At 35.4% G+C, this 10,960-nt stretch overlaps 2 long non-coding RNA genes across 3 annotated transcripts; both read left to right on the top strand.

Moving 5' to 3' along the window:
* Nucleotides 1–3,846: 3,846 nt before the first annotated feature.
* On the top strand, nt 3,847–5,113 carry LOC140886180 (uncharacterized). Its single transcript, XR_012151458.1, has 4 exons — nt 3,847–4,078; nt 4,190–4,366; nt 4,872–4,921; nt 5,015–5,113. It is a non-coding gene; the product is annotated as an uncharacterized lncRNA (long non-coding RNA).
* Nucleotides 5,114–8,125: 3,012 nt separating this feature from the next.
* LOC140893299 (uncharacterized) lies at nt 8,126–9,664 on the top strand. Of its 2 annotated transcripts, XR_012153093.1 has the most exons (5): nt 8,126–8,219; nt 8,446–8,533; nt 8,818–8,874; nt 9,222–9,364; nt 9,496–9,664. It is a non-coding gene; the product is annotated as an uncharacterized lncRNA (long non-coding RNA). The 2 variants fall into 2 exon arrangements; XR_012153092.1 differs by lacking the exon at nt 8,126–8,219 and having other exon boundaries at nt 8,234–8,533.
* Nucleotides 9,665–10,960: the final 1,296 nt, after the last annotated feature.

Genomic DNA, 10,960 nt, shown 5'->3' with positions numbered 1-10,960 from the left:
AGCATGGATCCTCACGCGGGCGCGAGCCCCCATTTTGGCTCGGGTTGAGCAGCCTGCGCACGCGCGAGCATGGATCCTCGCGCGGGCGTGAGGCGTTCTTTAAAAAAAAAAAACTTTTGATTGCTTTTAAACTTGGGTTCTGGGTTGATTAATTGTTGTTTAATCCGAGATTAGTTGTTTAGAACCGAGGTCTCACAGAAAGGATTGAAATCCTAATCCTAAAAGATTAAATTCAAGGCTAAGTATGCGGATTAAATGGGGTTGATGCTCCATCCGGGCTATAGACGAGGGGATTGAAATTCTAATCCTGTCTTAGTTATAGCTAAGTTAGCGGGTAATTATTGGGGCTAAAGCAATATCGGGTGCAAAATCCGGAGGTGCGTAATTTTATCTCAAGAGAGTTGTGTTTTTCTTTGAAGATTGTTGGGAGGAAAGAGCTCTTGATGGGGATACTCACACTGATTTGTCATAAGTCGGCGAGTAGTCTTAAACTGACTCTTTTGAAGTTGCATGTAGCTGGAATAACATGACACACACACACATTCACGCTTGACTGATGGTGTATTATAAAAAATCGAGAGTATTCATAATTTTGTTTTGTATGTGAAAACATCTTTGAGACTGTGATTTCATTATTTTGTGTTTATATTTTGTGTTGCTCGAGGGCGAGCAAGGATTAAGTAGGGGGAGTTTGATGTGATGGTATTTTCCTATATTTTATTGAGTTAATTTGTGATGATTAGGTGTATTTTTATTGGCTAAATTCATGTTATAGTTTCTAATCATGGTATATGATTTGATATAGGAAAAGAGAAGAAATGGAACTAAAGATGGAAGAAAGAGCCGAGATAAGAGAAGAAATTACGAAGCAGCAATGATCAAAAAATCATATTTAATTTTATAGGAATTCAAATCCGATCATCACCGTTCCGAATAAAGTTCAGGTTGTTTTAAAGTAGCTGTCCATATTTAGCTCATTCCGACGGTTAGATTGTGAAATATGATTTTTTGAAATTTGTCGCGCGCTGCAGAATAACACATGCGAGAAGCAGGCATGCCCGCGCCATCCCTTGACGTGAATAGGAGTGTAAATTCGTAGCCTAGCATGCCCGCGCCCTCAACAGGCGCGCCCGCGCTGCTCTGTGCAAGAATTTGACAGATTTTTGCAACTTTAAAACCCTCGATTTGTCGGGATTTCTTTGACGGGCTTCGAGGACATATAAAAGAGATTTCAAAGACACAATAGAAGGGGGGAATCGAACAGAACGCAGAGAGTGGGAGACGGCTGAACACAGAGAGGAGAATACATCTGGCAGCTAAGTTTTATCTTTTCTGTTCTTAGATTTAATCTTTCTAGTTTTTATTCTTGGTTGAAAAAGACAAACCCTTGATTTTATTCAATTTGTGAGATTCAGTTTTCATGTGTTTAATTCAAATTGCGTATCAAGAGTTATTCTAAATTAAATGCCATGCTTGTGTGTGAGATTATAGGCCTGTGATTTTGCTATACAATCTACTGCTCAATTAGAACTCAAATCCGTAATTGTTTGAATCATCTAATTTGCGAAGCAAATACAATTAATAATCGTCCGCTTGTGAGTTTATGAATTGTAGGGATAACAATTGACTAAGCTAAATACATCTGCTTGTGTATGTGTTGTCTAGATTCATCAGTTTTGCTAGTTTGAATGCTTCCTTAGATTTAAATATAGATCGCTGGAATTTGGGTTGATTTATTGGTAAGGGTTAATCTAGAACGTTGGTGTCTAATTAACTAAAATTAAGGTGAAACGGGAATTAAATATTCAATGGTGAATATTCAATATAAATAAATTATTTTTAGAGAATCGATGACCGAATGAATAATTTCAAGGGTGTAGTCGACCAATACCATGGCTTGTTAATTAATTATTTTTCTGTAATTTTAATTCTTGCATGTTAGTTAGTTTCGATTCCAAAATCCCTTTTATTTTATTCTAGTATTTTTAAGAACGCAAATAAATTTCACTTTTCTCGTGGTAACGATCCCTACTCTCGCTACTACATGTTTACTTAGTTAATCTGAGTTGGGTTAATTTGGGCGTGACGCGACTAAGAGCTACCAAATTTTGGCGTCATTGCAAGGGAAGACGTTTAATTTATTTGTGTTTTTGTTTTTATTTTATTCTTCGTTTTCTGATCTATTTTTTTCTGTTTTTGCAAGGATTCTCTTGGTGTGATACTTCGAGATGTTAAATCGACAAGTATTCACAAGTTTTACCCAGCAACACGGAGAGCCATTCTACGCAGCATGGAAGAGATTCAAAGATTTAGCAACCATCTTCCGGTATCATGATTTTTCTAACTATTCTCTCCTTACATATTTTCTTAATGGTTTGGATGCAGTGACAAGAAGATGGGTAATTGATGGAGCTTTCACAACCGGTATATCAATATTTTGCCGAGACGCAGATACCATGAGACACCTATTGGATGATATGGCAGAGTTTGACTATTACCGGTATTCGCACTCTCAATACCCAGATTTTAAAGACCAACCATTCAAGCTTCAAAAGGAGGAGGGAAGTTGTTCGCAATTGATCTTACATCCGTTGGAGGATATCATGCGCAAGCTTGTGGCATCGACTGAGGAAACTGTAGAAGATCTAAAAAATTCTAGATGTCACCTTGTTGAACACATGAAGATTATATCAAGAGATCAATCGTCCATGAATACAAAGAATAGGAAGTGAAGCAAGATACTCAAGCAGTGACCAACCCAATTTGGTTTAATGATGATGACTCAGAGAACCAAGATTGGGAGTGCGAATCAATTCCTACTAAAGATTTAGAGGTGTTTGCGTCTTCTCTTCTTATTGAACCGCAGTTGAAAGATGTTATGGAAGAAATAGGGTATGATGGAAATATTTTGCCACTCGAGTTTGAGGATGACGGAGTTCAAGAGTCTATCGATATGAGCTCATCGATAGTATTATCATACACACATCCCCAAGATCCTTCCTTTCCATTAATACCAGTTTCAAAAGATTTTGTCTTCCGAGGGCCCGCAGTGATGTTCTCTTCCCATGCTTACCATCTACGGAGTGTTGTTGAGGTGAAGAGCTTAATCTGTTTACATCTAACCAAGCTCGAGGGCACATGGAACAAAGACACATTTGTGGTGTCATATGACAATTATTTTGGGTGTCAGCTGCTCTTTGAGGAGTGCTTCTGAGTGTCAAGCTGAAGACTGAAAATCAAGCGCTGCTTGGGAGGAAACCCAAGGGGAGTATTTTCTTCCATATCTTTTATTTGTTTTTCTTTAGTTTTTGTTTTTATTTTGCATTTTTACTTACATTGGGGTCAATGTAAGATTTTAAGTATGAGGGAGAGGACTTAGCCAGTCGGTTAGATAATTTAGCCGTATTTTTGAAAAATTTTAGAGCTCATAGTTAGCAATGAATATCACTGATGAAATTCACTAGCACTACAACAAAAATGCTCAAACACAACACTTAAAAGACAACGCTTTTGGTAAAAAGTGTTGTCTTTTTTTAAATTACAACGCTTTTAAGGAAAAGTGTTGTCGTTATTTTTTTAAAATTCATAAAAGACAACGCTTTTTTAAAAAAGCGTTGTCTTTAAGCGTTTTTTTTAGGTCTAAGACAACGCTTTAAAAAAGCGTTGTCTTTGAGCGTTATTTTTTATATGTACTACAACACTTTTTAAAAAGTGTTGTAGATAAATCATTTTTTTAATTTTAAATAATAAATAAAAATTGAAATTACTTATGTTTTTTGCCTTAACCTAAAAAACCCAAAAATTTCCAAACCCTTCTTCGCGTCCCTCTTTAAACGTCTGAAAAATTAACCCTAAATCCCCAAGCCCTTCCATCGCGATTCCCTTTCTTGTTGAGCTCTTTCAATTACAATTTGACAAACCGTTAATGGTTATTTCTCCCTATTCTTCTGCTTTTTCCATCATTCATCGATTGTTTCTGTTCTTGTAGTTGAAGAGTTTGCGAAGACTTCGGATCTACCTTGCTCTGTTTAAACTTGGGCGACGAGGGGGAGAAAGTGACGGCTTGTTCTGATTTTGGGTAATCTGCTTTATCTCTTGCTCGTTTTCTCTGATTATTCGTGGGTTGTGAAGCTTTTGGACTGGGTATATTGTTCCAAGTACTGGATTTAAACTGCTACTCGAGTTGCAGATTATCAAAGCTTGGCGGGAATCGCCATTGTTGCTGCTGCATCTTCTTCTTTGACTTTATGGTATTTGGAGGTGTTCATTGCTGTGTTTGGACGATGATTCAGAGACTGAGAAGCTTGTTAACTGCTGAGCTTTGAGTTCTAATTCCGAGCAGTTTCAGATTTGAGATTGCATTGAGGTACTTCGCCTTGCTTGATCTTGAGGGTATTTCCGCCTAGTTTTCTTCTTGTGTGCTTTCTTATCTGTTAACATATTCTTAGTTCATGTTTTTCCCTGCTGCTTGACATCCTCTTAACTTTTTTGTTATTTGGAGCAGATTCACTGTTAGACTTCGAACTTCCTTTCTTCTCACGATATTATGCTTACTGTATTCATGAGAAGAACAACTGAAATTTTGTCAATGAATGGCTTTTCGAGTGGAAAATGTTTTTATTTTTGGCTCAATTCGAAAAACTTTCTGTACTGGTGTTGATTCATTAGGAAATCAATTAAGGGTTTAAAAGGCAACTTTCTTGTTCATTTTTTGCTGCTTTCACAAATGCCTTTGTTCTGTTACTTGTTCTCTCGATTCAGCTCTTGGAAGTTGAAATTCATCTCACAACTTCTGATTGCTAGTGGTGGTTTTTATAAATGCAACTGTGAGCAACAACTCTGATGATCTTCTGGTGATCCTCTTTCTTCAGGCAGAATGGATGGCACCAGAAATTCTAAGAAATGAACCATCAAATGAGAAGTATGTCTGCTCTTAGTTAGTCACGTGGTCATAAAAATAATACATCATCAAATAAATCTCGATTTGATTTGACGGTTGATTGACTCGGTGCAGATTCGATGTTTATAGTTTTGGTGTCATATTATGGGAGCTTTTCACTTTGCAGCAACCTTGGGGAGGAATGAACCCAATGCAAGTTGTTGGTGCTGTTGGCTTTCAGTATCGACGTCTTGAAATACCAGATAACATGGATCCAGTTGTAGCCGATATAATCAGGAAATGCAGGCAAACGTGAGTGATTTTTCTTTCAGTTTGCTTCTCTTCCATTTCATTGTTACTGTATTGGTCGTGATTGCTTTATATTACTTGCCTTAAAGAGATTCTAGAGAGTCTTACTACTCTGATTGCAATAGTTGACTAAGTATGGACCTACCTGTGACCCAAGCTGTTTTTTTTTTAATAAGGATGCCCACCCTCTCATTAGATATTACCTTGTTTGGAAAGGTATATTTACTATATCTCAGCCTCTAATAGACTTTCTTTGATGAACCTCTTTTGGCTATTGAGATTTTAAAACATAAAACACTGAACAGTTTCATTACAACTGCGACTGCGCTCGCTCTGTTGCCTTAAAAGTGAAATATAATGACAAATAGAAAGTTAATAATTTTGAAACACGATTCTACTGAACAATTCTGTGGAGTTCTGCATGATTAAGAAACTTGAAGGGGAAATTGGTCATGATGAATTGTTGAAGACTATATTATCTTATATAAAAAAATAAATTATTGTGATTTGTTAGATGTAACTAGGATTTTTCTCAGTTATATTAGCATGTTAGATTCATTTGATTAACTGTAGATCTAGTTATTTTAGTCTACAAAATAGCTCGTGTATTTGCAATTTCCATATCAACAAAACACCAATAACATGTGCTTCCACCAAATTCTCCTATTTTTCATATGGTATTAGAGTCGTAAAGGTTCTGAAGAAAATAGAGAAGCTTTAAATATTACCATCACTATGCCCGTATGCCGAGAAGAAGGATTGGAATAAAGTTTCTGTGTCTTAAGCTTAATGTTAAACCCGTTGACAAGTTTTCTGCTAAAGTGTATATCTTTTTAAAAAAGAAACTTGGAGCAGTTTTGACTTGCTTTGCGTCTTCATAACTTCAATTTTGATTATCACTAGATTATATATAATCTCAAGTGACTTTACTATCAAAGATATGCATCACGCAACATCAGTTGGTGGTGTGGAAGAGTGATTACATAAGGACTATCATACCACCTGTTTGTGGTGGGATATAAACTACTATATGAGAAATACATCATATTAGCATAGACATGTCATGTAGAGTGGCCTTATTCATGACCGAGAAGTATGGATCTTCGTCAGCCTTTAAGCACGTTCTAGCCAATAGAATGAAGCTTGTAGATCAACTGAAAAATATGAAGTAATAATCTGCACTTGAGGCGTATGAGCTTCAACGATTGTGTCATTCTACTTTGGAAGATGATTTGTCCAGACTCGGAAGATTTTAATTTCTTAATATTTTAATCTTTGTTTAAATTGCTTGTGTTATATTTATTTTGCCTCGTTTACATGCTGTGTTGGAACTAGTTCTTGCTTGAAATTGCATTGCCATCAATAGAACCTTGATGTGATAAGTCATCATAGCAAAGGATCTTTCATTGTCTAAAGCAGCGAAATCACAATTTTGCATTAAAATTCTTGGGACTATTGGAATTGTTTATTAAGTGAAACTACTATCCCTTTTCTTAAAATTTGTAGAGATCCGAAGCTAAGGCCATCGTTTACCGAAATCATGGCTTTACTTAAGCCTCTTCAGAAGCCTATTACCAGCAAGCAGGGGACCTGATTCTGTTTCATGCAAATCTTTACCGCTAGTAGAGGTTGAATATGTGCCGGAGATAGCAGGATTAGATGGTGAGTTGAGTGAGGAATTTAGAAAGGTTTTTGAGAAATTCAAATTCAAGGAGAGTGCTGTTTCTGAGGTAAGAACGTTCAAATATATTGTTCGCTTGATATGCCAATTTTGCTTTGTTTTTGATTCCTTTTCTCCTTGGATCTTCTTTTTCTCTCTTCTGTTGTACTGTAATTTTCTATTTTGTAGGAAAATTTAAAAAAAGATGATTCTGCACCTGATGCAGCTTTGAAAAAGAATGATGACTCTGATTCAGAAGAGGAATTTGAAAAAAAAAACTAGTACTTTACACAAAAACCTCACAATTAAGGCGTTTGGCGAATATGTTACCAATTAGTCATTATTCATGAGCTTTGAGTTCTAATTCCGAGCAGTTTCAGATCGATCTGTTCTTGTTGCCTTCTGATAATTTCTTTATTTATTCATAAAATATTAATTCAGATAATTTTTTTGCTGAAAATTATTATTTTCCTTGTTACTGTTTCTTCCCTGCAGATTTGCAATGCAGTGGCAGTGGCTGGAATCTATTAATTCTTCTACTTGAGGCTACTTAACTCAGCTACAATATGTAAGTAGAAAAGTCTTTACTTTATTGACAACTATCTGGGATGGTTTTCTAGAGAATCTAGAGAATGTTTTTTACGTTACCTTTTGAAAATATATGTTTATTGTTGTGTTTTTATCAGCAACAAAATGTCAATTTTAAAAAAAATTGACAAGTGATCTCAAGTTGAAATGAGAATCAGCTTCGAAGTAGTTTTGTTTCGTTTAGTAATTCCACCTTTCAATTTCCTAAATTCTGGTCTGAAAATAATATTCTCTCCTGATTCTTGGATCTTGACACACTCTTTTTCTCTTGAGGTACAGGTGCAAAAAACCGTAGTGCTCTGGTGCAAACACAACATGCTTAATGAATAAGTTTCTTCTTTGTATTCATCCAGAACGACTATAAGGGTAACTAGATTTCTCCTGTCTCATCTGTTTCTTTGATGTTATATAAACTGAAGATGTTTGTGTTTTATTTCACGAGGTGAGAAAGGTGTAGCTAAACTGAAGATGTTTGTGTTTTATACTTTAATTTCATCTTAGTTCAGGTGAGGAAGCAGTAGCTAATCTCCTGTGCATATGGGATGAAGGCCAGATTATGTGGCTCTGCCTTTTGTGTTTTATATTTTGTTTGAGATTAATTTTTCAGTGTTAGAGAAATCAAATGATGCCAAACTGGAGGGTAATTCCTTATTTTAAGTTGGACAATATAAGGAGGCAATAGCAAAATATGAATTTGCAATAAAAATTGTCCAAGATGTTCTTCCATCTACTGAAATACAATCAATATGCCATGCAAATAGAGCTTCTTGTTTCTCCAAATTGGTGTTCTCCTCGACTGTGGTTAAGAATAATTAATTTTCTGTTGTCTAGTATCGATGATGCTTAATATGCTTGCCAGCTCTACTTCGGGAATAAATTTTGTTCATTCAAGTAACTTCCGTTCAGTACTCTATATGTTGGGAATGCTTATCGAATGCACAATTCGCTATAGTGACTTTTTTTAAAAAAAAATCCAAAGCTGATTTGTGCGCAACTTACTTCCTCGCAGATATATGGAAAGAAACTGAAATGTGGTTTTTGTTTTGCCAAGAAGCACTCAAATATTTATGAGAAGCTGGATTCATGCTAATTTGCAGGTAAAGACACGAAAAATCATAGTAGTATTGCTGCCCGTTCAAGGATTGCTCGGCCTTGCTAATTTGCAATATCAAATTATCTTTGTTATGCAACAGAGTGCTAGGTGTTCTAATATTTACATGTAAACTACTTCTGAATCAACCAATTCTTTAAATAAACTCTTTATTATTGCAAAACCAACAATACTTTGGTAAAGAATACCTGAAGTTTAGTGCTTCATGAGCTATTTATTCTCTTCTGTTACTGGGACTGAACTATATTAAGACTAATCAAATGTTTATAGGAAAGACATACGCTCATCCAGTCACTCTCAACAAGGGCAGAGTACCTAGAGAATAAAGTAAGCACTTTAACATACTGCCATTATATATTTGTAATGTGTAGTGATATTATGTTGCAATATGTATGTCTTTATTATGTTCTTTGTTAACTTGCCTTATTAGGATCCTACAAGGTTTAGATATTGAAGTTGTGGACTGAGAAAGCGTGACTATATGCTTCTCACTGTGTCATGACGATCACTCTTTTCTTTTCTAAGTTCTCTGCTTAGAATGGTGTTCATGATCTGAATCTTGTATAAGTGATGTGTATAAACTTAAAGATGCAGTTTTGCTTAGAGACGGTCGTTTATAATTTGTACTAGTTTACCTCGGTCACCCCACTCAGCAGTTTTGTTGTTTCCTACAGTAGAAAATACTTCACATAGAAAGAGGCAGATATGTGGTGGACTGAAAATGGAACAAGGGTCTGTGAGCGATATGACATCCAGACAATGCACGCAATAACATTTCAAGGGATTCGAAGGGGTTACTGAATTTCTTAACATTAGAGTACTTTTCTTAATGATAATTTTATGTCCTAGTTCATGTTCTTTTACTGATAAATATCTTTTTAAGTTTACTTTTCATTTTAATCTATTCATATTTTTTTTATGTTTGTTTTTATTTTTAATAATTTACAGTATGGAGATACAAATTAAAGGAAAAGAGATTGTTGCGGCTTTTATGAAAGCTCGGGATGCTAGCATGTGCTGAAGGAAGGAATCAAAGTTTTTCGAGATTAATGCATAGTTTTTTCCTAGTGTTCATTAAATTAGAATTCGATTATTTTTTTATTTGAATGATTTATAATATTGGAAGACTCTATATTAAATTTTATTTTAAAAATTTTTGAATTTTGAGTGACTTATAATATTGAAAATTATGAATTAATTTTTTTTTGTTTTTTATTTGAACAAAGACAACGCTTTTTAAAGCGTTGTCTTTACCAAAAAAGACAACGCTTATTTGAAGCGTTGTCTTTTCCAGATACAACGACACTTAAAAAGCGTTGTCTTTTCCAGAAACGACAACGCTTTTTATAAAAGACAACGCTTAAAAAGCGTTGTCATTTTTAGATACGACAACGCTTTTTAAGCGTTGTCGTTTCACTTAAAAAGCGTTGTCTTTTCCAGAAACGACAGCGCTTTTTATAAAAGACAACTCTTAAAAAGCGTTGTCGTTTTTAGATAAGACAACGCTTTTTAAGCGTTGTCATTTCTGGAAACGACAACGCTTTTTCCGCGTTGTCTTTGAGCATGGTCTTTTACAACACTTCCTACGACAACGCTTTTTCGGGGACATTAACAACGCGGAAAAAGCGTTGTCTTTGGCCTTTTTTCTTGTAGTGTAGCCTATGATGATGAAGTTTTGTAAAATTATTTTTGCTGAAAATTTTTACTCTTGATTGGATATTAGAAACTTGAGGTTGAGTAGTGAATAATTTTAAACACACATGTTTGACTAGTGAACTGTAGCGATGTATTAGATGATGATTGTGTCTGTTGGACCATTGCACGACAATAGGTGTTTGTAAAGCCAGATAGTGTTTTGTTGAACCCTGATGATATTTTTGACTTGACATAAACGATCTTGGGCGCACCAAGAAAAAAACAATTTTTTTTACAACTCCATCCGGGCCTAGAAAGGATTGAAATCCTAATCCTAAAAGATTAAATTCAAGGTTAAGTATGCGGATTAAATGAGTTTGATACTCCACCTGGGCTATATACGAGGGGATTGAAATTCTAATCCTATCTTAGTTATACCTAAGTTAGCGGGTAATTATTGGGGCTAAAGCAATACCGGGTGCAAAATCCGGAGGTGCGTAATTTTATCTCAAGAGAGTTGTGTTTTTGTTTGAAGATTGTTGGGAGGAAAGGGCTCTTGATGGGGATACTCACACTGATTTGTCATAGGTCGGCGAGCAGTCTTAAAACTGACTCTTTTGAAGTTGCATGTAGCTGGAATAACATGACACACACACACGTTCACACTTGACTGATGGTGTATTATGGAAAATCGAGAGTATTCATAATTTTGTTTTGTATGTGAAAACTTCTTTGAGGCTGTGATTTCATTATTTTGTGTTTATGTTTTGTGTTGCTC

This window comes from Henckelia pumila, chromosome 3 (genome assembly GCF_033568475.1).
Source record: "Henckelia pumila isolate YLH828 chromosome 3, ASM3356847v2, whole genome shotgun sequence".
NCBI classification, from domain to species: Eukaryota; Viridiplantae; Streptophyta; class Magnoliopsida; order Lamiales; family Gesneriaceae; genus Henckelia; species Henckelia pumila.
Note: the sequence above shows the minus strand (reverse complement) of the source record. Positions and strands in the feature narration are given on the sequence as shown.